Source organism: Pleurodeles waltl, chromosome 2_2 (assembly GCF_031143425.1).
Source record: "Pleurodeles waltl isolate 20211129_DDA chromosome 2_2, aPleWal1.hap1.20221129, whole genome shotgun sequence".
NCBI classification, from domain to species: domain Eukaryota; kingdom Metazoa; phylum Chordata; class Amphibia; order Caudata; family Salamandridae; genus Pleurodeles; species Pleurodeles waltl.
The window spans coordinates 4,907,099-4,932,497 of record NC_090439.1 but is presented as its reverse complement, the minus strand read 5'-3'; the positions used below and the strand labels follow the sequence as shown (position 1 = coordinate 4,932,497).

The 25,399-nt window shown below is 45.6% G+C and overlaps 1 long non-coding RNA gene across 1 annotated transcript in view; it reads right to left on the bottom strand.

Annotated features, from left to right (window-relative positions):
* Positions 1–25,399, bottom strand: part of LOC138272825 (uncharacterized) — a 154,152-nt gene that overhangs the window by 60,859 nt on the left and 67,894 nt on the right. The window contains exon 2 of the long non-coding RNA XR_011200260.1: positions 195–335. This is a non-coding gene — a long non-coding RNA (uncharacterized lncRNA). The remainder of the gene's footprint in view (positions 1–194; positions 336–25,399) is intronic.

The following is a 25,399-nucleotide window of genomic DNA, read 5'->3' as shown; positions in this document are numbered from 1 at the left end:
TCCTTGGAATGAATGCTTACGAAGGTCTCTTAATGACACAAATGCCGAATTACTCGCTTTTCCAATGCTTGTAAAATATTGCATAAAAAGTCAAAGAAAAAATACTAGGATAAAAGTAAACACATCTTTTGGTATTTCAAAACTTTACATTGAATTCCGTTTTTAGTTTTTATAAATGGCATGAAACGACCTACCTTAACACATCAGAGCCTTCGGCTCACTTCTTGAGTTCTGCAAGAAGCTGAAGACCTGGTTCTTCACATAAACACCTTGGGGCCATACACCTACACGCCTGCCCAAGCACCGGGAAACCCTTTTGGGTGATAAGCGTGCTTCTACAAATCAATATAACATAACACGATATAACATAACATAACATGGTTTATTTTTTAAATGCATTTCACTCAGGACACTCAAACCAGAAAAGAAATATAAAGAATAAGGAAGGATGGAAAGGGAAATGCTTGCCAAGACCTAAATTACTTTTCTAAAATATTTATCCATTAGTACCTCCGTGGGACCAGAATTATGGTCCTCCAGGATAAGTGTCATGCTAATTTCCAAACACCACCTGATAGCCTTCTTCCAGCCCCTTTGAAAAATCTTTCTGTGCCAAACTTGTGCTTTTATGCAATATGTGGAATGCAGGAGATGCACATACACATCCCCTGCAATAAATCTCTGTTGCTCTGCTTTGACAGACAAGCTGGGGGACATGGGGAGCAACGCAGTGCAGGGGGAGGTATTGGGGGACAACAGCACACAATGGGGAGAGCTAGAAAACACAAGCAAATGAAAAAGAAAAAACAGGGTATATTTACAAGTAAGTGGCGCATCAGTCCCGATTTGCCCCTTTTCTTGTGCGCCCCTACCGCCACCTAACAACACCATGGTTGCACTGTATTTACAATACAGCACACCACGGCAGTAGTTAGGACAATAGCATCAAAAATGTTGGCGATATTGTGGCGCTTTGCTGGATTAGCGCCAAAAATGATGGCGCTAATCCTACAAAGTAAAGGGAGGCCCATTGAAAAAAATCGGAGCGTCATTTTAATGCCTGTCTTGGGCAGGCATTAATAATTGCACTAACAATTGTGCAGTGAAAGCTTGTAAATTTCACTGTGCCTTTTTTAGGGTCCTCCTAACAGGGGAATCCCCCTTTGCATACATTATGCCTGGTGCAGGTATAATGTGGCTCAAGGGGTTACAAAGTGGCGCAATGCATGCATTGGGCCACCTTGTAAATATGGGGCGACGAAAAGGCCACTTTAATTCCAAATTAGCATAAAAAAAGGTGGCGGAAGGGGCTTGTAAATATGCCCCATAGTTTCCAAATATGAGCAGTGGACGACACAAGTCAGACAATTGAAAGGATTGTAAAGAGGCTCTGGTTCAAGGGATTACAAACACAAAACGAGGAAGGCAAGCCATTGAATAAGAACTAAACAAATGAGTATGACTATAATGCCAACCAATGGTAAGCAACAAGTGGACTGTAAGCCCATTATAAGTTCACATTAAGTCTCTGGTAACCGGACTGCTCTCGCTATTTGGTAGGCTCGACCTAACAATTGCCAGAAATGCAAGGTCAGGAAGCTCAAAATGGAAGATGATGGCAGCCATGGTGTAACAGCTGATGCCGAAGCCACCTTGTGCTCTGTGTGACACGATTCAAAAATCCCAATAATATGACATAGGGTCATATGTTTGAGGGGTCCTCTTAGTAGATGAGCGTCGTTTACTAAGAATGATGTGCAGTACCTTAGAATATTGCTTCAGAATCTGTGACTCAAAGTTAGTAATCCTTCGGGACATCTTGTTCCAACAGATTTCATAGAAGAGGGAACATATTGCTAATTCCAAAAATGTTCACACCACTGCAGTGCCATATTTGAATGAAACACCCACTGGCTAATAGCAATATTTACTGGAGCCTTATTTGAATATTAAAGCGGCCTCGATTCGAGCTTGCTTTTTTTGCTGGAGCACTATAAGTAGCTGAACAAATACTTGTAGAATTCTTTATTCCATTATGAGAGGACAGATCCTCAGTTGATTTTCATTGAAACTACTTTTTATATTTTCTTCACATAAAATAATAGTGTTCTTGGCAAAGAGTTCATATTTTCGTATTAATCCTAGAAATCTGTATAACAGTCCAGGTGGAGAAGTGGTATACCGTGAATACACTGTTATTGATATATATGTATTTAGGTGAAGCAGCTGAAATGAGGGTGATCGGTATCCCGGATCCGGCAACCAGAACTGGAATCTGGACTGTGTCAGTGAAATATGCTGACTTTGACCCTATGCAATTTGGCCACACCCGAACACATTCAGTGGCTCAGTGTGCTTTGTGTTCAGACTGATAGAATGCTGGGTGTGCTGGATGTGTTTCACTTTCAGTTCCAGCCGGGTCCAGCAAAAATGCTTTGATGGAAAGACCATCAGCACACGTTTTGTTCAAGTCCCATCCTTGCTGGTGGTAGCTGGAGATTAACACCTTCATGTGAATACCATTGAGGATACAGACACTTAGCTTGTCGTGTCACAAGTACTTTAGAGATAAATTATTATGTGGGGCAGATATTTGAGTTTTCCATGTTCTGTATGTAAAAGGTAGGAGAGATTCATGTGCTGTAAAGAGGTCTGATATATATGTCTATGTTTACTTACAATTCTGACCATTTATATAGAAATGAATAAGTATTTAGTGCTACCCAACAGAACCCTTTTAGCAACCCTAGAATAATAATTGACTGCAACAAACTAAGGTTGTACACTTGAGCTTTCCAGTTTGCTTGCAGCACTTTGATGCATTTAACTAACTCACTGGGCTATTACAAGAATAACAACGTGTGATCTGCAAGTAACAGTAATATTTGCAGCAAAAGTAGTTCCTTATCTAGTTGTCAATACCAAATACATTCTGTCTCCTGCATTTTATATCATTCTGCGCATCAACTGTATGCTATTGTACTAGTCAAGGCTGTGATTAGACTGCACATAGATTTCTCCAGCAAGTGATTTAACCACCAGAGTTATCCTATGGTTATTATACACTGAAAAGTACTGGGTAAACAAGCATGTATAAAGCAGGTGCCTTATCAAACACGATATTTTAAAATGTAGTCTGTTAGTGACCAATACACTAAGTCAAAATTGATTTACTATTACATTTGTCTTTGATGCCAGTGTCTTTGGCAGAGAGCTTTTAATAAATGTTCAAGTTGGCTGTCAGATTGTGCTCTTCCTAACTCCACCCCTCATGAGTCCTCTTTTTTTTGCTTCCATCTATTGACCCCCAACTTCTGGGAAGCAAAGTAAATATTCTCCACTTCGGGAACTCTTTAGGTGGGAATCCCCACACGCTGTTTGGTTGGATGTGGGCGATTGGCACAGAGATGGGAACGGTTTCCAGACTTGAGGAGGGTGCACATGTGTTGTTGACCTTTTGTTTCATAGGATGAAAACTCTCGCATCAGTGAAGAAACAGGCTGGGACAAGGAAATCCTGTAAAAGAATAGTGGGCAGGGAAATAACTAAATAGGAGCCAGTTGGGACTCGGCCAGTCACCCTTAAAGTTGGATTTCCTGTCGAGAGATCGCTATCAAAGCAAAACTGCCATCTCTTGCGCCTTTCGACGGGGGCGTGAAAAAGGCCGCACAATGGGCAGCTTATATGACACCAGCTCGTGCAAACACGCCCAGAGCGAGGCTTGTTTCATCAACAGAGACACGCTCTGTTGCGTCCAATGACAACACACGCCAGCGTGTTACAGACTGACACTTGGCAAAGGACAGCAGCCGTGCTTAACTTGTGCCTGTGGTTGCAGGTGGTTAGAGAAAGATGGGGAAACGGTGACAAAGGGAGAATGCAGGAATGAGAAGCTGGGAAAAGGAGTCAAGAGCAGGAGTCAGGAGTAATCACCCCTGGTGTTTAACAGCTCTGGCATTTGGCGAAGGACTAAAGACATTACTGTCACTTTTATATCTGGCCTGTCCCTTTTTTGCGTAGCTTTGTGAAGGTGTGCCTATACATGTGTGTGTGTTTATACACACACACACACAAATTTACAAGACTACATCTATAAAATTAGTTATGTCTTGACCTCCCACTCTGCACCCCCAACCACCTTTCTCTGCTCCCTACTCTGCCTCTCTGCTGGGAGCAGACAGGGGACTGTGCTGTCAGACAGTAAAAGATAAAATACTTTAATTATTTCATACTTTGTAGGCCTCTTTAACTTATGCTTCCCTAGATGAGCTGACCTTTGTTAATTAATAATCTGACCTTTGGCCCAAAAACCAGGACATTTATTTAAACTTAAGAGAAGTGTCTGGACAAAGGGACAGACCTCTAAAAACCGGGCCTGTCAGGGGAAATCCAGGACGTCTGGTCACCCTACCAAAGAAACACCTTGGGCATCTGCAGTTTTTTTTCCAATTAAGCACTGTGTATATAATCTTCATTGGTTCGCTATACCATCTGTCCCTTATTTTTTCTGCTATATCTTACGGGTATGGTTTTCATCTTAGTATATGGTATACATTTGTTTTGTTCTTATTCATCTGCTACCATGAGAGGCACTCAGTTTTCATATTTATTAAGTAATCACTAGAGCTGGTGATTCCTTATATTCTTTACATTTGATCCTTTGAAATTGATTATACTGTTTTGCTGGGTATAATGAGGGCCACTGGAATTATGCGTCAGAGTTGGCTAAATTATGCAGCATGAAAAGCCAAATTATGTGGCGTAATGCAGAACATTTTCTGATAGCATTCCTTCATTATTTTGTCATTTTTACACTTGTTAGCAATGGTTATGCATAGATTGCACCTCTTTTTAACACCCAAACATAGCAATAAGCAACAGAAAGGTGACCACCCCAACTTTTCAAGGGGCCTTTCACTGCGCTATAACACGTCAGTGTGACTTTAGTAACTTTTTAACTGTTTGAGCTATAAACAATTAATTTCTGTTAAAATCTGCAGATTATACAGCAGATAATGGATTATGTGGAAAATGTGGCAGATTCATAATTATGCAAAAAAGCCCCAGCTATACAATCAATAACTCCAGTGGCCCTGATATTATTAATGTGCATTGTAAAGTTAAATGAACCAAACCGCAATTGCCTTTGTTTTCATCAATTGTATGTATTGAGGAGGATGATATTTTCCTCTAAACCGCCTAGCGACAAGAACGGCTTATCAATTACCGGTTTCCAGCATAACTAGAGTATTCTACCCTCCCTCTGTTCTACTCAATCTAATGTTGGGGTTTAGTCGGATTTACACAGACTCTTCATAGTCCTTTGCTCCTTAGTCTGCTCTGCCAGGCAAGAGGAGGAGAGATGAGATTTGGACAGGAGAAGTGTGCGAAGTGTTGTTTTGGTAGGAACCCTGGCATTAATTACAGATTACATAACATCTATAAATGAGACTAGAAAGTAAGAGTAAATGTACGTGTTTAAGTTATATAGGAAGCAGAATAGAGATCACCATAAACCAGTGCTTAGTTTGCAAATAAAAACGTGCCGGTGCCCAAAGCCCTCCTCTTAAACACAAGACTGCTGCAATTAAATGTGCAGCGTAATCATGAAGCCATCTCGCGCCTCTTAAATCCATTTACAGCCACTCCCTGTCCCTTCAGCTCACTCTTGCAGCTTTCTGCTTTCTCCCTTTGTGACACTTTTTCATTTTTCTCTTCCTCTGTCTTTCTCATATGTGTCTTTTGCTCGCAGCAAATGCTTGAGGGAGAAGTCTATGCGTCGGCCCTCAAAACATAAGTGCTGGTGCTCAGTACCGGCAACAACAAGCACAAATTAAGCACTGCCATAAACCCAGGTCTTGTGTATAAACACTGAGCTCCAATGTACATTTCCACAAACATATTTACACCCAGATATTGTGACAAATGGGCAATCCCACACCACCCTTCATTAGAGTAACTATATAAAGATCTCAGATGTCCAAGAGGGAGCATAGAAGGCAGGGACTATTAGGCTCTCGCAACACCACGATGTGCAAATTGGGTGGAACTTTTCAATTCTTGTGGTTCTCGTCACATAGAGCTCACTGATGCCTACCCAATGAGAAGCTGATTCCAAAATGAAGAACCATTGCCAAAACCAGTACATCTGAGGTTGTGTTTTTATAAAAAGAGGTAGAGGTGGAAACAATAAATGGGGATATAAAAGAGTGGGAGGCTTGTTGATGGTAAAACGTCCCTTGTGTGTTGCAATGCAAGCACTCTATTGCCATCAGAAGGTTACAACCACTAGCATGGGCTGAGCCAGAATGGTATTGACCAGTGCTTAATTTGAGATGGTGGTTGCCGTTAGGGCCCCCGGGCACTCCTTTTTGGGGACTGGCACTTATTTTTCCTCAATAGACATTTTCCGAGAAAAATGGGAAATCAGTTACCAATGAAGAAAGAAGAAACCTAAAGAAGTGAGATAAAGAGGCAAGGAGTGAGTGCCTGGTAGTTGATTAAAGAGGCCTGAGCGAGATCCCAGACTACGTAGCTTTGGTATTCTGAATGCTGTTGTGTAAGAGTGCTGGCAAGGGGCTTCTGAGCAGGGTTTCAGGCATCAGTATCCATTCTTTTGCAAATTAAGCACTGGTTTTGACAAATTCACAAGCAATGGCTAAAAAGAGGTTGGTCCAAAAAGCCAGTGCTGAAGGGTGGATCCAAAACCCACTCCATGTGTGCTGTAAGCAAAAGATCTGATTAGACAGCTCTGCTGTTAGTGAATCAGCAAAATCAATATATAACAGGGATATTCAAAGTGTCCCACAAAGGGAAAAGACGGACCTCACCCATCAGGTGGCAATTGAATTCCCACATTTGGCATGAATGTAGGGGAAGGAGGGATGCAAGACAAAGGATGCAAAAAGATCACACACAAGCCAGTAAACCATGTACAGCACGTGGCAAGAAAGTAAGATCTGGTAAGTTATTTTTTACAATTTAAATACTGGCCTCAGAATTTAAATTTCTTGAAATAGCATTCTCAAGTGGTAATAAGGCACTAGCTTACTTCTGAAATCACTATTGCATTTAAATGTAATGACAATTTGTTTCCACTAGACGCCTCATATTGAAGCAATTTGAGGGTCCTGAGGACATCCTTCACAGGAAACAACCACCAACATGCCATATCTGACACTGTTCGTAGAAACCTTCTAGGCATTCATTAGTGGCATTGAGTAACTGAAAATGTCTCTGTCTATAATGAGAGTAATGAGGTAACAAACGTTTATCCTCTTCAACCCTAGGGTATAACCATTTTATATGGCTTCAGAGTCCATTTACATCTATGCTTAGTACCCAAAACCTCTGTTTCTAGCCAGTGATGATGTACGCCTGCTACCACAGTCACTCTTACCGCAGTCCTTTAACCTATGCTTCCCTCAGGTATCAATGACTAACACCTCTTCTCCTGAGGTGCAGATTATATTTATTCATGAAACAAAGAAGATACATTCAGGGAGAATTTATATAGATAAGTTCAAAATAGGGCCATGTTATATGCTCTAGGTTTAGGAAATCAAATTCTCCTTGCCCTTTCCTATTGGCAATATTTAAAGAGAAATGCGTAATTCAGACTGGAATTGGGGATTTATTACATGTTAGACTTCCTAATGCAACTGTTGGTTCTAAAATGTATCCCATTCTTTCTTTTCTAGGAAGCTAAGGTATGATGGTGTACCTGGGCATGGAATTGATGGAACATTTAATACTAAACAACATAAGTGAGTCTGCTAAGTATTTTGATTGGATTGTGAGAAGTCTGTAATTCTTCTAAACCCCTAAGAGTGAAATCTGCACTTCAAGATAATAATAGGTCGACAGACAGGAGTTATGGGTATTTGCTGAGCCAATACTAACATACATTGGTTTCTGGTGGGTATTTATTTGATTTCTTTAGAGTAAACACAATCACAAAGGCCATGAAATTGTTTTAAAGTTTATAAAGGCTCATCTCACAAGAACATAAAAGAAGAAGGTGACTTGGTATCTCTTAGGTTGGAAGTCCATAATCCTGCTCCATGAGCAACTCCAATTAAAACCTTTTAAAACCTGCCTCTCCTTGAAATCATTCATTGAGGTTCTTGTACCGCTTTACATCTCTTATTGCTATACTACCACCCCTCCATACTGAAATACAACTACCAGGTTTGACTTGCTATATTTTCTATGCTTATGGTGCAATGCCTCATAGCGGCCCTTTGGCTCTGTCCGATAAGATGGCTCACAGTGGCAAACTACAGTGATTTCTAATATGCTTATTTCATGTCAGCTAATGAATTTCAAACATACTCACCCACCAAATATTACCTTTTAATGGTTTAACCATGAGACAGTCTATCATGAACTTGAATGTCTTTCCTGTACTTTGAGTGGCCTATTGCCAGCATGCCTCATTGACATTCTTCATCAAACTGTTCTCTGACTCTACTTTGTACCTTGTCTGATTTTCCTGTCCTCTGCTTCTCATGGCTGTTGTTCACCTTGTTTTTACTAGCCATGTGAGCTGTCTGATTTGTTCCTTTGAATATTGAATATTTGAAAGCAAACAACAAATAAATAAAAAAAAAACAACAGACGTCAGATCCCTCACTAGGAAAATACCCAAATATCCTGCTGCAGCCGCTGATGGTTGGGAGGAAATGGTCGGCATAATTCCCAATTCCAACAAAAACACTTTTTGAGCAGAATCCAAAAATAATGCTAGGGGCAAATATTTCTTACAAATACAGAAAAAAAAGTGCAGTTCATGCTTAAACAATGTGGTGGTTGAATGTGCTGGAGATGGGTTTGAGAAGGGTTTTATACTTGGAGGAGTTTTGACGTTCCTTTGATAATATGCAGTTTTTGGCCTTCAGGTTGTCTAGAAACCATGACAATTTGTGCCTCCTCTATCAACAACTCAGTTAATTGTGCTCTCATCTTTGACACATCAGTACTTGGATTTCACATTGTTTGCCCTCATGGCCTCAAGCAGTAAGATGGCAGGAAAGAAGAGGTGGAATATTTGAAAGGAGAAGAGATCTGGTTGTAGCACCAACATCAGCGCCAAATGCTAGTGGCACATCAAGGGCCATATTTATACTTTTTGACGCAAACCAGCGCCGGTTTGCATAAAAAAATGTACCACCGGCTAACGCCATTCCTAAGTATCACGCGGGCGCCATATTTAAGGATTGACATTAGTCGGCACTGCAGGCTGGTCAGAGTAAAAAAAAATGACTCAAACCAGGCAGCGCTGGCGGATGGGAAAATGGGGCTTGTGCGTCAAAAAATGGTGGAAGTCAGGTTTGAGGCAAAATCATGGCTCAAACTGTACTTGCGCAATTTTTTGGCGCACAACCCCCATTGAAATGACTCCTGTCTTAGCAAAGACAGGAGTCATGTCCCCTTGCCCAATGGCCAAGCCCAGGGGACTTCTGCCCCCGGGCATAGTCATTGGGCACAGTGGCATGTAGGGGGGCCCAAATTAGGCCCCCCTATGCCACGTAAAAAATAATAATAATACTTACCTCAACTTACCTGTACTTACCTGGGATGGGTCCCCCATCCATGGGTGTCCTCCAGGGGTGGGCGAGGGTGGCAGGGGGTGTCCCTGGGGGCAGGGAAGGGCGCCTCTGCTCTGGACTGCTTCCATGGTCAGAGACCATGGAAGTGAGCCCACAGGTCTCTTAACGCCTGCCCTCACCCAGGCGTTAAAAAACGGCGCACATCAGGCTGGGTGCCGTTTTTTTAAGGCCCGTCCCCTCCTGTGTGTCAAAATGACGCAGGAGTATAAATAAGGCGCACAGGCCTTAAAGTCATTTTTTGGGCAGGAACGCCTACCTTGCATGTCATTAACGCAAGGCAGTTTCCCGCATCCCAAAAATGACGCACACAGAGGTTTTTTGACGTCCGCGGGGTCAGGCGTCAAAGTATAAATCAATCAATCAATCACAGATATTTATGGAGCGCGCTACTTACCCGTTAGGGTTCCAAGGCGCTGAGGGGGGGGGGAACTGCTACTGCTCGAAGAGCCAGGTCTTGAGGAGTCTTCTGAAGGCCAGCAGGTCTTGGGTCTGTCGGAGGTAGGTAGGGAGCGTGTTCCAGGTCTTGGCGGCGAGGTAGGTGAAGGATCTGCCGCCGGAGGAGGTTCGTTGGATGTGGGGGACGGTGGCGAGGGCGAGGCTCGCGGAACGCAGTTGGCGGGTCGGGGTGTAGAAGTTGAGTCTGTCGTTGAGGTAGGAGGGGCCGGTGTTGTGGAGTGCTTTGTGTGCGTGGGTGAGGAGCTTGAAGGTGACCCTTTTATTGACGGGGAGCCAGTGGAGTCCTTTGAGGTGAGGGGTGATGTGGCTGTGGCAGGGTGCGTTGGTGATGAGTCGGGCTGAGGTGTTTTGGATGCGTTGGAGTCGCTGTAGGTGTTTCGCTGGGATTCCTGCATAGAGTGCGTTGCCGTAGTCCAGTCTGCTGCTGACGAGGGCGTGGGTCACTGTCTTCCTGGTGTCGGTCGGGATCCACTTGTAGATCCTGAGGAGGGTGCGGAATGTGTTGTAGCAGGAGGAGGTGACGGCGTTGACTTGTCTGTCCATGGAGAGTGCGGAGTCAAGGATGAATCCCAAGTTGCGGGCGTGGTCGCTGGGCATCGGGGGAGTTCCGAGGGTGGTGGGCCACCATGAGTCGTTCCAGGCAGAGGGGAGGTCCTGAGGATGAGGATTTCTGTCTTGTCGGTGTTGAGCTTCAGGCGGCTATTTCTCATCCAGTCGGCGACTGCTTTCATTCCCTCGTGGAGGTTGGCTTTGATGGTGGCAGGGTCGTTGGTGAGGGAGAGGATGAGCTGGGTGTCATCGGCGTAGGTGATGATGTTGAGGTCGAAACGGCGGGCCACTTGTGCGAGGAGGGCCATGTAAATGTTGAACAGCGTAGGGCTCAGGGAGGAGCCCTGGGGGATGCCGCAGATGATGTTGTTGGCTTCTGAGCGGAAGGGTGGGAGGCGAGCGGTCTGTGTTCTGCCGGAGAGGAAGGATGAGGTCCAGGCTAGGGCTTTTTCCTGGATGCCGGCTTCTTGGAGGCGTGACAGTAGGGTGTGGTGGCAGACTGTGTCGAAGGCCGCTGAGAGGTCTAGGAGAATGAGGGCGGAGGTCTCGCCGCGGTCGAGTTGGCGTCTGATGTCATCTGTTGCGGCGATGAGGGCGGTCTCGGTGCTGTGGTTGTGTCTAAATCCGGTTTGTGAGGAGTCGAGAACGTTGTTGTCTTCGATGTGGCGTGTCAGCTGAAGGTTGACGATCTTTTCTGCGACTTTAGCTGGGTATGGGAGGAGGGAGATTGGGCGGAAGTTCTTGAGAGAAGGTGCCTGTTTCGAAGGAGGCGTTGATAATCTTGCAGAGTTGGGGCGCGATGATAGAGTCGGCTTTGTTGAAGATGTGATGGGGGCAGGGGTCAGTCGGTGATCCGGAGTGGATGGAGTTCATGATTGTGCGTGTTGCGTCGTCGTCGACCTTGGACCAGGCGGTGTTGGGGGGGGGTGGCGATGCTACGGTACGAGGTGGTGACGGAGGAGGGTGCGGTCGGGGTGTTGAAACTGCTGTGGATGTCGGCGATCTTGCTGTAGAAAAAGGCGGCGAGGGAGTCGCAAAGTTCCTGAGAGGGCGGGATGTCGTTGACGTTGGTGCTGGGAATGGATAGTTCCTTCACGATGCGGAAGAGCTCTTTGCTGTCATGTGTGTTGTTGTCTAGGCGGTCTTTGAAGGAGGACCTCTTGGTGGTCCTGATGAGGTAGTGGTGTTGGCGGGTTGCGTCTTTGAGGGCAGCGTGATTGTCCGGTGTGCGTTCTTGGAGCCATTTCTTTTCCAGTTTCCTGCAGGTGCGTTTCGAGGCCAGGAGTTTGTCAGTGAACCAGGAGGCTTTCTTGCTGGTGGGGCTGTTGGGGGGTTTCTTCAGTGGGGCGAGGATGTTGGCGCAGTTGTTGATCCATTGTCTGAAGTTGCAGGCCGCGGTGTCTGGGTCGGTGGGCTCATTCGGAGGGTTCTGGGAGAGGGTGCTGAGGAGTTGTTCTTTGGTGACTTTGCCCCAGTTGCGGCGGGGGAGTTGGTGGCTGCGGAGGTGTGCGGTGTTTTTGTTGTAGGTGAAATGGACTCAGTGGTGGTCGGTCCAGTAGGGTTCGGTGGTGTCGTTGAAGGTAACGTGGTCGCTGGTGGAGAAGATGGCGTCCAGTGTGTGTTCGGCGGCGTGGGTTGTTGAAGTGACAAGTTGTCTGAGTCCGAGGTTTGCGAGGTTGTTGATCAACGTGGTGGAGTTGTGGTCGTTGTTGTTCTCGAGGTGAAAGTTGAGGTCCCCGAGGAGTATGTAGTCCGTGGAGGCGAGTGCATGGATGCTTGCGAGGTCGGCGATGGAGTCGCAGAACTGGGCCCGTGGGGAAAGGTTTGCGCCGAATGTGCATCAATATTTTTTACGCACTTTCGGCGCAAACACTATAAATGTGTCCCCAAGTTTGATTGCCTAATTTGCTAAATAAAATGCAGAGATTCAGAGTTTTCCTAGTGCTGCCGAAGGTCAGAGTTGCACAACACCAGGACTGCTGTCTCTAGTTCACCTTATGTCTTTATCCTCCTTCATCCCTTCCATCTCTCTTTGTAACTGTTTTCTTGTCTTGTACTTCCTTCTTCTTTCGTCCTACTGTGTCATTCTCTAACTTACTCTGACCAAGTCAGATGATAAAAAATGAAGTCTCAGTCTCCAAAAATGGACACCGCTGCCCACTCTGTGAGCAACCACCAGCACAAATTAAGCAATGGAAACTCTACAGCCCCAAGCACATTCATCTGACAAATAGACTACTGGCTAGAACATGGGCACTCAAACATTTTTCAAGGAGCTTGATCAAAGACCTTCTCCAGGTCTGAAAAGAAATAGCAGCAGCGGTTGTAGTGCATAATGAAAAGTATGGGAACTGTTATTCTGTGTACAATGGCTAAATGCAACCTAAATTTAACTGTGGGGAATGCATTTTTATGGTAGGACAGTTTAGTTAGGTAATGGTAACTGCAGATAATATGTAATGCCACACACCCGTAAAAGAAAAATAAATGCAACCTAAATTTTACTGTTGGAAATGCATTTTTGTGGTAGGACAGTTTGGTTGGGCAATGGTAACTGCAGGTAATAAATAACGCACACACCTGTAAAAGACAAATAAATGCAACCGAAATGTATCTGTGGGAAATGCATTTTTATGATAGGACAGTTCGGTTGGGTAATGGGCTCACTTCAGGTGTCTGTGGATGTAGCAGGACAGTCATCGATTTGAATGCTGTTATGTGTTTATAGTACTAAAATGTACAAGCCTGTGATAGAAAGAACTGTGAATAAGTCATTCGATAAAAACAAATGAATTAAACACAGTATTACACACAGTATATCAAACGTTGCACACAGTGTAATTAGGCTGTCACAAAATGTGTTAAAAGATTGTGTTTGTTTACAGAGGTTTCTAAAGTTGTTTCCAGTAATGCACTGTTTATATCTAGTAAAAACTCTTTTATAGGTTTCCATTCAAAAGTCAGATTCCAGATTCTATAAATTGAAGCCGATACTGGCTCCCAAGCTGCCTTTAATGTGATGATTACACAATTGCACACATTTGCATTTCTTTCAGGAAGAAGGCACAGTGCAAAGAAAGCTTGCTTCATGTATTTCCCCCCTCTCTCTTCTCTGCCGCGTGGTAGAGGAGTCCCTTCATCTCCCCTTCCAGCCAGTGGAACCTCAACAGTTCAGGGATGGTTCTGGGAACTGTTTTGAACAAATTGATAATGGAGTGTCCTGTGGAGAGATGGACGCAGTCCAGTCTCTCCACGGGAAGCTTTGGGCTGGAAAGAGATGGCCTGAGGCAGGATGGGGCAGGGAAGGGGAGGGAGTTAGTGTAGGTATAAAGGAAGGGGCAGGGTCGGGGATCGGCCTCTTCGCAGCTTGTCGCGCTGCGGATAGTTTTGGAACCGATCCCCAGGGGGCAGGAAATTAGGTGTGAAATGGCTGTGGCGCATGACGCGGCAGCTGTGCGGGCCGCGCTTTGCGTTTTGGGCGCAGCTTGCTGCAGTGTTTTGCTCGGTCCTGGTGCGTTAGACCAGGCCTGGGTAGATATGCAGCACACTACACGTGCTGCTACTCATATCGTGGCAGCGGCGGTTGCCGCCTGCCTCACACCAATTAAAAAGGTGACTAAGAAAGTAAAGGGGGGGTGAGGACGTTGTAAGTCTGCCCCCCAGGTCCAAAAGTGACAGTGGGGGAGCCTAAAGGGCAGAAAATGCTGGTGGGGGAGGGGCAGAGTATTGAGGCAGCTGACGAGGCGACTGGGCCCAGTGCCTAGGGCCTGATGCAGGTCTAGATACCACCAGTGGGAAGGTGAGGTCTATTGGGCAGGAGGGCATGGAGATGCCCCTGGATTTGTCTGTGGCAGCCAGTCTGGCACGGCTGGCAGAAAAGGCTTGGCAGGGGGGCATGGGCGGGGAAGGAAAAGGCCAGAGTTAAAAAGCCCAGGTGGAAGAGAGCAGGGCCCAGGTGGGTGTTAATAATAGCAGGGTGGGTGTGTCAGTTATGGTGCTCACATTGGAGTTGGGGGAGTCAAGAGGAGTGGGTACAGGAGGGGAGGTTTGCCAGCAACAGCCCACTACTGACTGGTCAGCAGTGGACATTGGGACTAGGATACAGGAGCAGAGGAAATTAGTGGCAGAGACAGAGGAGCGGTGGGTACGCCTCTATAAGGAAAGGGGTGAGGCAGAGGGTCGGGCCAGGCAAGCCAAGAGAAAATCCAGGGGGCCCAGTGAGGTACCCGGGGGGCGTAGGTTGGGGCGTGGCAATTGGGTGTGGGTCCCTGATGAGGAGCAAGGTAGGGAGCAGGAGGCTGATGCGGCCTGTGGTGTGGGCAGCGCAACAAGCACACATGGCGCACACAGCCATGTGTGGTGCGGAGAGTCAATGCCAGCAGCAGAGGTTGGCATAAAGGTGGCAAAGCCAGTGGTGCACATTACGGCCTCAGGACATTGGCCAGAAGCAATAGAGGGTCTTCAGTGGCCTTCTCTACACTGCGGGACCGCACAAAAGGAGAAGATGGCAAACGCCATGGGGGCAACTATATGGTCGGCGTACATGATGCAGTGGATGTTGAGGGTGACAATGATGAATGGGATATGGACGAAGAAGACGTGGTTGAGTTGGATTATGATGGGGGTTTGGGTGAATGGGAAGAGGGGGAGATACGCGACAAGGAGGTGAGCGGGGAGCAAGGGAGGGGAGCGGGGCGCAGGAGCAGCACAACCCCCTCTTCTTTTCATGTTTTGCAGACATCAAAGAATGGTGCTGGAGTACGGGAGGTGTCGAGCACGGGAGACGGAGGTCCCAAGGCCTTGTTGGAGGAGACTACTCGGGTTCACGGAGTACAAGGTAAGGGTGACTGGTGGTCCCCTTGGGGTGAGTGGAAGGGCAAGGCTGGTGCGGCCCAATATAAGTCTATTGGAGTGGGGGATGAGTCAGTACATGGCGCATTGGATACCAGTGCCATATCAGTGAGTAGGAAGGGGCAAGAGGCTGAGAAGGTCGCAACACCACAAGGTGAAAAAGGGGATGTGATGATGACCGGGGACAAAGAAAGTGATAATAAAGACGGGGATAGCCATAAAAAACACCTAACATACATGGGTTTAACGATGCCGCTGGGGTGCCAGGTGGTGGACAAGATGAAGGCACGGATATTGAAACATGAGTATGTGGATTATTTAGGCTATTGCATAGAGACATTCAGGCTATGAAGGTTCAAAAGAGGAAGAGTGGGAACTGGCGCGTAGGCCTAGGGTGCCTATCACCATGGATAATTGGACCTTGGCATTCCTGATATATGCTAGTATTTACTGTGAAAAATACGCGGACAGAGGCATCGTCATGTTTAAATACATGGATATTATTTGCAAAGCTCAAATGCATTTCGGTGGTTTTGCATAGTTGAGCTATGATGAGGAGTTTTGGGCTAGAGTGAGCGTTAACCCTGACAAAACGTGGGGGGATGTGGACCTGGAGCTATGGGTGCTGTGGACAGCTTCTTCGCAGTCAGCTGCATACACTCATACAGCTCGTGGTTTTCCTGTGGTCTATAGGCCTTTTCAGCAGCGTCCACCAGGTACCAAGAGCACCATTACCTAACTCAGGAGCGTGTTGGAATTTCAACAAAGGGTTTTGCTCTATGCATCCATGCAAATTCAAGCATGAATGTTCAAAATGTGGGGGGAGACATCCAGACACAGAATGTTTTTCATTGGCCAGTCCAGCGGAGCAGTGGAGATCTTCCAGGGGCAGAGGAGGCCAGGACACTCTTGTGCTGAAGGGCACCTACTCCAATTAAATTGGATAGGTTACTGCCCTGGTTGCGCATGTACCCAGACACAGACATGGTGCTCAAATTGGAATGGGGTTTTAGGCAGGGTTTTCGAGTAGGGTGCCAGGGGCCAAGAGTCAGAAGATGAGAGGAGAATTTGCAGTCAGCATTGGCCATGCCTGACGTGGTAGCGACGAAATTGGACAAGGAGGTGGCAGACGGCACAATTGCGGGCCCGTTTTACAGGTGGCCCATGAAGGATCTTATTGTCTCACCTTTGGGTGTGGTCCCCAAGAAGGCAAAGGGGGAGTTTCGTTTGATACAGCATTTGTCATGGCTGGAAGGGGCATCAGTCAATGATTTTATTTCACCTGAAGATACCAGGGTGGTATGTGCCTCAGTAAAGGTGCAGAGTTGGCCAAGTGTGAAATCAAGGCAGCTTTCCTGCTGCTTCCCATCCACCCAGAGGATTTCTCTTTGCTGGGGATGCAGCTGGGAGGGGCGATTTACGTGGACAGGGTGCTTCCTATGGGGTGCGCAATTTCTTGCGCATTGTTTGAAACCTTCAGTACTTTCTTGCAATGGATATTTGTGCAACTTAGTGGGCATCGGGCGGTGTCACACTATTTGGATGATTTTCTTTTTGTGAGGCGCCACATTCGGTAGAGTGTGGTAAGGCATTGAGACGTTTCGAGAGCTTGGCACAGGAGTTTGGGGTGCCTCTGCCACCAGAAAAGACAGAAGGACCTAGCTGGACACGGTGGCATTCATGGTGCATTTGCCGGCGGATTAAGTTGCCGAAATTTAGGCCCATATTTATACTTTTTTAGCGCTGCATTTGTGCCGCTTTTTGATGCAAAAGCGGCGCAAACTTACAAAATACAATTGTATTTTGAAAGTTTGCGCCGTTTTTGCTTAAAAAAATGGCGCAAATGCAGCGCTAAAAAAGTATAAATATGGGCCTTAATTTCTGCACCAGGTCAGGTTAAGACAGAAGATAGAGCTGTGTGTGGCACAACATCTCCTGGACTACCTTAATTTTGCATGTCGGGTGGTATGGGGAGGAAGGACATTTTGTAGACACATGGGGCTGGCGATGTGTGTCCCTTCCTCACCACAGGATTCGGCTGACGGTAGGTTTGAGGGAAGACATAAAGGTGTGGGAGCTTTTTCTAACGCAGTTTAATGAGGTTTCCCTGGCTTTTCGGGAAGAGGTCAAAGTGTGGCAGGTGCAAATCTTTTCAGACAGTGGCAGGGGCTTCTGGTTTTGGCCTTTTTTGGCATGGATGGCGGTGCGCAGAACCTTGGCGAGCCCATTGGTTACACCAGGGCAGGAGCTTTGTTTTTTTTTTATTCTTCCCATTGTTGCTGGCTTTGGTGGTGTGGGGTGAGGAGCTGGCAAACAAGACGGTAATGTTTCATGTGGACAATTTGACAGTGGTTGAGTTGGTGAACAGACAGAGGGCAAAGGATCTTAGGGTGTTGCGCCTTTTGCGTAGATTCATGCTGCACTGATTGTCTTTGAACATCATATTTAAGGCTGCACACATTCCTGGGGTCAACAATTCTATCTCAGATTCCCCTGTCTCGTTCACAGTGGCAGCATTTCTGTGCATTGGCACTGGGGGCAGAGGAGCACAAGACTGCGGTTCCAGAAGACATTTGGGAGTGGGGGAAGTGATGGTCATTAAACTTGTAGAGATGTTGCTGGCTGAATCCACGGTGAGAAGTTACCGTTTGGCATGGCTGGAATTTCAGGATTTTCAGACGAATGGAGACCGTTTCTGGTGGCAAGGGAGGGGTGTGCTTGAAGCGCGTGTGGTGCGTTTTGTATTATATCCGATTCGCAAGGGTTTGTCCCAGCTACAATTGGGGGTAAGCTGGTAGGTGTGTCTTTCTATGGGAAGCTGTTTTTTGGTAGGGACCCGGCAAAGGATGACATTTTGCCGAAAATGTTTAAATGGTGGGGCAATGCACGATCAGGGTCGGGGAGTATGGTGCAAGAGGCTATTACGTTTGAGCTATTGGTTCAACTGTTACGTGTGTTGCCTGTTTGTTGTGAAGAGGCATATGAAGTAGCACTTTTTCAGTTGTGTATGATATGGATGTTCTTTGGGGCATTCCGAGTGTCTGAATTGCTAGGGGTGGGTAAGGATGGTGGGATTCGGAAGGAGGATGTGCGACGAGAGGGAGCACATTTGGGCATTTGGTTGAGATGCTCAAAAATAGACCAGTTGGGGAGGGGAAAGTGTATATGGTTGGATAAAGGGGGAGGGGGATACATGGCCGGAGCAGGAATGGGACTCTTTTCAGATGCACGTGTCTGAGCAGGCAAGTGATGTTTTTTGTCACATCAATGGGCAATGGGAGGAAGCTTACGGCTTTCCAGTTGGCTGTGATGAGAATGGCTTTGAGGAGGGTTGGAAGGCAGCTGGGTAACTTTGGCACTCATTCTTTCTGGATTGGTTCTGCTACTGAGGCGGCTCGTTTAGGCTGGGATTAGGAACAAATCCGACACATTGGCAGATGGAGGTCAAAGTGTGCGAGAGATATGTCAGGGCGGGGAAAAGACAATACTGTGGAGGGGGGCCTTTGTCATGCATTGATATTTGTTTATTTTTCTAGTTTGTATGTACGGCCCGGAGAAAGCAAAAGCGGTGACATTGCTGGTTGGACATTTCGTTTATTCATAGGGAGGCAAAATATGCTGAGAAGCAAGTTTATGGACGATCCCTGGGACTGCCGAGTAGCAGACATGAGGTGTTGTGGTGGGGGAAGAGTGGCGTGAGGTGGGGCAATTTGCTTCCTTTTATAACTACAATGTTACCGATATGGGGTTGTCCGGATGTGCTAGTATTGCACCTAGAGGAAAATGACTTGGTTTGATTATCAGGGATCACCCTACTGCAACACGTGCAGAGGGATCTGACACTACTGAAGAACAATATGAATGGGATTTGTTTTGTATGGACGGAGTTTGTGCCCAGAAGGAAGTGGAGAGGAGCTTTGAAGCATGGGGCCATTGAGTGGGCCAGGAAAAAACTCAATCGGGCTATGCGGGTGCTCTGTGGGACGAGGGACATCAAAGTGCTGACACACAAAGAGATTAAAGAGAGTGAACAGGGACCTTTTAGAGATGATGGGGTACATTTGTCGAACATGGGGAATGCGCATTACATGATGGAATTGCGTTTTTGCTGACTACCTTGTGGGGGGAGAAGCTATGGAGGAGTGAGCCTGTTTGATTTTGTGTTGCAGTAGGTTCACTCGTGGGGCAGCAAAACACCAAGAGGGTTTATGCTGGATGGCAGTAGATGGGGAGGATGGAGGGTCAGATGCGGGCCTGGCCACCCTTCCACCGGGGAAAACGAAGCATGTGAAGGATGACAGAGTGGAATGCTTGTTTTCAGGGAGGGGACGAATGCAAAGAGTGATGCGTGTCAGAATGGAAGTGGATGCTGGGTGAACAGAGAAGTAGGGAAGGAAGTGAGATTGGAAGACGGGGGAGTTCAAAAGTGAAAAGTTTGAAGTGTTCAATCAAGTTACGGTTATGTTAATGTATATGCTATGATAGCAAGCCTGTCCTAATAAATGGCCTTTTACACTATGGAGAAGGGTGTCAAGTGTTTATGTCCCGATGGAGGGCCCCGTGGAGAGATTAACTCAGTCCAGTCTCTCCACATGAAGTTTCGGGCCGGAAAGAGACAGCCTGAGGCAGGATAGGCTGGGGGGAAGAAAGGGAGGGAGTTAGTGTAGGTATAAAGAAAGGGGCGGGTTGGGGAGCGGCCTCTTCGCAGCTTGTCATGCTGTGGATAGTTAGGGGAGTCATAAGATTTTGAAGCATTTCCATGTTTCCATTGCCTTGTAAATCTGAGAATACATGAAAACCCACAGGTGTTACGTGGGCTTACTCTGCGTTGCCTTACACCATGAACTTACACTTCGTTGCCTTACACCATATCTACGAGGCCATGAAAAGCCACACAAAGTGGCTTTGCGTGGCTTCGCAGAGATGGTTCTGCACTGTGCGCGTCAGAGCATTAAAAAAAGTGACACATCAGCAGCGCAAGGGGCTTGTAAATATGCCCCTATGTTTAACAGGATCGTACCATAAACGCTTAATATGCCAACTATACTGAAAAAAAACTAGCAGTCTTTATGCGAAGGTACTGTAAAGGATTCATTGAACAGTACCAGAAGTAGCAGGAACACTGAAAGAAGTTTTCAATCACAACAAGGGGATCAGTTTGCTTTTTCACTGAGAGAAGGTGTGACAGCTACTGGGATGATGTACTCAAGGCAGTCATAATTCTCAGCAAAGACACCAATGCGTGAATATGCATTGAGAATGCCCTGACTTTTTTCCACACACATATATATATGTACTATGTAATGGTATACTGAAGGCAGAATCAGGGTTTCTGCGGCCACCCTAACGAGTCTGCATCAGGGGTATAGCTATCAAAGATGCAGCAGGTGCAGTGACACCAGGGCCCACAACAGATAAGGGACCCACTTCACTCCAATTAGTGACTGTGTCTTTTGCTTTCAAAAAATATGTATGGAGGCCCAGTTTCTTAGCTTGCATTAGTTAGGACCCATGCAACTCTTGGCAAGCCACTTATTTGCATCATGATGTTCATCGCAATACACTTCTTAACAACCCTACGAGATGAATAGCCCTGAGAACAAAGACCTCGAGTGTAACATTTCTGAAGAGAGCACCTTGCACGAACAAAGAGCCCTCATGAAGAAATCTAGTGGCGTGTTACTAAAATAGTATTGCCAGAGCCATGTGTTTGAGGATTACTGACAGGAGATCGGACTTCCCACCGTGACCCCTTGCACTGGGCCACTCGATGATGTAACAAGTGTTCCACTTGCCTCAGCAAAAAACAGAGGCCTGAACGGCAGGTGATGGGCGTATGCTTAATTAGGGGGAATCTGTGCATCTTTGTCATTTCAAATTGGGCACAGACAAATAAAACAAACACGTTGCTTAATGAAGCAGCAAAAGTAAAACAAAGCACCCAAAGGCAAATCCCGTGCAGATAATTACCACCGGTCTTCTCTGTGGCAACATTTCACAAGTCAATAAGCTATGGGAGGGAGCTCTTCAGGACACGATTTTCTCTCACCCACAGATTTAATTAAATGGTGTGCTGCCAAATAGAACTGTAAGGATGTATGGGCCGCCCTCGCGCGCGCACACCACACCAGGAAGAAGACAATAACATTTTCTTCTTTTCCTGACAGAGATGCCTTAACATTTGCACCTTTACTGCCTGTGCCTAGGTCAAATGTTAAAGTCCTAATTGTTTTTTATTTTTCAGCGGATTCTCTGAAAAGCAAAGGTAAAGCTAAACTTATTGAAATGTCAGGATAGAGAGCAGGCCCTTTTACAGTGGAACCAGGTTCAAATTATGTTGGACCCTGCTCTTACTTTAAGATTTGACTGGCTGCAATTACCTCATCACAGAAGGTGCGCCAGTGCGGGATTTCAAGGGTACCCGATTCAGAGACTTGTAAGTAAGAATTAGGCCATGGAAACGTGTGCTATTGCCAGGGCCCCACTATGCTCTGAGCTCCGATTAGTGGATCTTGAGGTGCTGCCCTCACTTCCAGGCCTGCCAGATAACTCAACTATTGGGTAAACACAGATGCATATTTAAAAATGTTCTTTTGGGTCTCATCTAAGATGCTTATGAGACACTTTGGCCCATATTTAAGAAAAAGTAGTGCATCAGAGCGGATGCGCCACTTTTTCTGCACCCCTCCCCACTGGCACCCAACAACACCATGGTTGCACTGTATTTATAATGGCGGCCGTTAGCACAACAGCAGCAAAAATGTTGTCGCTATTGCGCTTTGCTACACTAGGGTCAACATTTCTGACCCTAGTATAGCAAAGTGCAAGGAGGCCCATAGATTTCTATGGGAGCGTCATTTTAACGCCTGCTTTGAGCAGGCGTAAAAAATGATGCCAAAAATGGCGTAGTGTAATCTCTTAAATTTCACTGCGCAATTATTACGGGCCTACTAGCACCAGCACACATCCCTTGGAATATATTTTGTCTGGCGCAGTCATAGTGTGGTGCAAGGGTTTACAATGTGGTGCAATGCATGCATTGCGCCACTTTGTAAATATGGTGCGGGGAAAAAGCCACTTTAGCACTGCCTTAGCGTCAAAAAATTATACTATGGCGGTGCTAAGGTGGCACTAAGGGCTCTTAAATATGCCCCTTTGTTTACTATAAGGAACTTGAAGCCCACCCGTTAATAACCATTTGTTGACTTCATTGACTCTTATTTTCTGCCTCATAATTGGGCAGTGTGTGCCTGTTTCACTTCCTCTTCTTTTGCTTGGAGCAAGGACCAAGAACTGATTGCTTCATTTTAATTAGTGTCCTTCCACTGCTCGCTGACTGCGTCATAGAGCTTTTTTGCAAACTTTTAGCCATGGTGCACAGCCACGCTGCTGTACACACAGATAAAAAACATTGTAAAAGCCAATAACCCTCCCATAGGCAAGATTTGCCAATGCTTGTTTTAAGTAGGATATGAACTTGTGAGGGTTTAAGTCCATTATTACTTTTATATGCAGAAGGACAGCACACATCTTATCAATGACAATGATACTGGTAAGGTATAGCTTTATAACTAAATAGTGAAATCACCTGTTTGTATTGGCTCCTAGTACATCCATAATGATAATTAGTTATTAAAATACATAGTGCACAAACTAGTAAGAGGCGCAATACAGTGTTTATTGTGGCTAAAGGTTTTTTTGATTTAATGGGTTCACATTAGAAAAGTGCTAACTTCACAGGTCTGGCATCAGAATATCATTTTTAGAATATAATCCGATTTAAACAGTGTCCTGAATATCATCTACAAAAGTATTGTCTCTTTGGTGTTAATAAAAGAAAATCTGCTCCCAATAGGACAATATGTTTGTAAACAATATTTAGGACACAATATTTATATCAGACAATATTTATGCACACAATATTTCAAGATAGATCCCATTTATTTGCATGACCCTGCAGTCAAAAATCTACCTGCAGGGAATCTCAAGGAACGGCTGTGCATTGTAGTTACCAGACAAATAAAATACCCCCTGAACCATACAATCAGGGAACTTAGCAAGCGAGCAACATGAGTCATACCCGTACTCCTTAGTAAGGTTTGGGAGGATTGTCCACCTTTGAGGAAATGTTTACGCCAGTGTGGCCAAACGGTGCATTCCAGCACTCAATTTTCACAGAACCTGACCATTCAATGACAGCTTTTCAAGGGAGTTATCCGGGGATACTGAAGAAATAATCTAAAACATTAAAAGATGCCTACTGAAACTGGTCTTCCCTGAAGAGAGTGCGGAGTCACTGCTCCCAAGTAATATTTGCAAAAAATGGGTCTTTCTTATATATTACCTAGCACAATTTTCAAAATAGTTGGCTAAAAAGTAGGGGTGGGCATAACTTGCATAATTTGCTGTAGAGTAATTATGCATAATTACAGCAAATTTACATGATATAACATGGAATTACGCAAGGAGCACAACTAAGCATTTGGAACTATTTTTTAGTGCAAAATGCACCCTCGTGTCCAAAATTGACTGACTGAGTCAGAGAGAGACTAAGGGCCAGATGTACGAAAGGATTTTACCCATTCTGTGTCTATGGGAAAAAGCTTTGGTACATATGGCCCTAAGTGAGGGTCAGCGAGACTGAGAGAGACTGAGTGAGTCAGAATGAATAAAACTGAGTGAGTCAGAGTGAGACAGAATGTCTCAAAGTGAATCAGAGTGAGTCAGAATGAGCGAGTCACTGTGATAGTGAGTGAGACTGTGTGAACCTGAGTGAGTGAAAGGGAGATTGATTGAAACAGAATGAGTAAGAATGAATGAGAATGAATAAGACTGAGTAAAACGGGGTGGGTCAGAGTGAGAAAGAGTGAGACTGCGCAAGTCAGTGAGACTGGCTTAGACCGATTGAGACTCAGTGAGTAAAAGTGCACCTGCAAATGACAGTAAGTGAATGTGAGTGAATGAGACTGAGTGAGGATGTGCAATAAAGTAAAGCTAAATATAAGTAAGTATGAGAGAATCCCCAAACCCTCTGATAAAAAGTTAGGCTTGTTCACTGGAATTCGAGTGAACAATTACACCCCACCTCTACTAAAGGTCACCAGCCTGACAATAGCCTGCCTCCCCATTCTTCGAAGACCAGGACATTTTAGGCTAGTTCAGGGTTGGATTTATGAGTAACTTTCAAGATGCTGTAACTGAGTAGAAGAGTACTTCTGGTCTGTCTCATTTTCAAAACAAGCTCTTATAAGAAATGCAAATATTTAATCTATTGTGTGAATTAGCAGTACATGAGTCTCTAAAGCTAAATGTTTATGCACCATGCAGTGCATCACGGCAACATCTCCCTCTTTGCAGCTGAGTGTTATGATCATCCTAGGTACTTGGGGGACGCAGCATTTGGGTCAGTGCTAGGGGTAGTGCTGAAAGTGGGCAAACTTGGGGGCACCCCACAATGAAAAGATGTGACTTGGCACTTAAGTTTTTTTACACAGAGTAAAGTACAGCTGACACATCTACACTTGTGATGAGGAGTTTAAGGGCTTAAGTCCCTGGGCTGATGTCTCTGAAAAAGACCAATACCGCGAACCACAGAAGATCTCCATCTTTGAACTGGCAAGTGCCAGTTGCGAACAAACACCACATTTGTCCACTGAAGTCTTGTGGAATGGCAACATGCTAAAGGTCTGGACCGAAGACTGTGGACAGCACCATTGCTGGAAGTGGACAGCACCAGTGGTAGATTTTGGTGGTCCTAGCTGTTGCAGAGAGCAGGGTAATTGTAAGAAAAATTTGGAACCCCTGCAAATCTGTTTTTTTACACTCTGAGGCTATTCGTACTTGACAACCATCTAGAACGGCACTGGCAAAGCAAATTGGTCTGGGATTGCCTGCTGGCACTTTGGCTGTTGTCTGTGCTTGTTTTGTTTAGT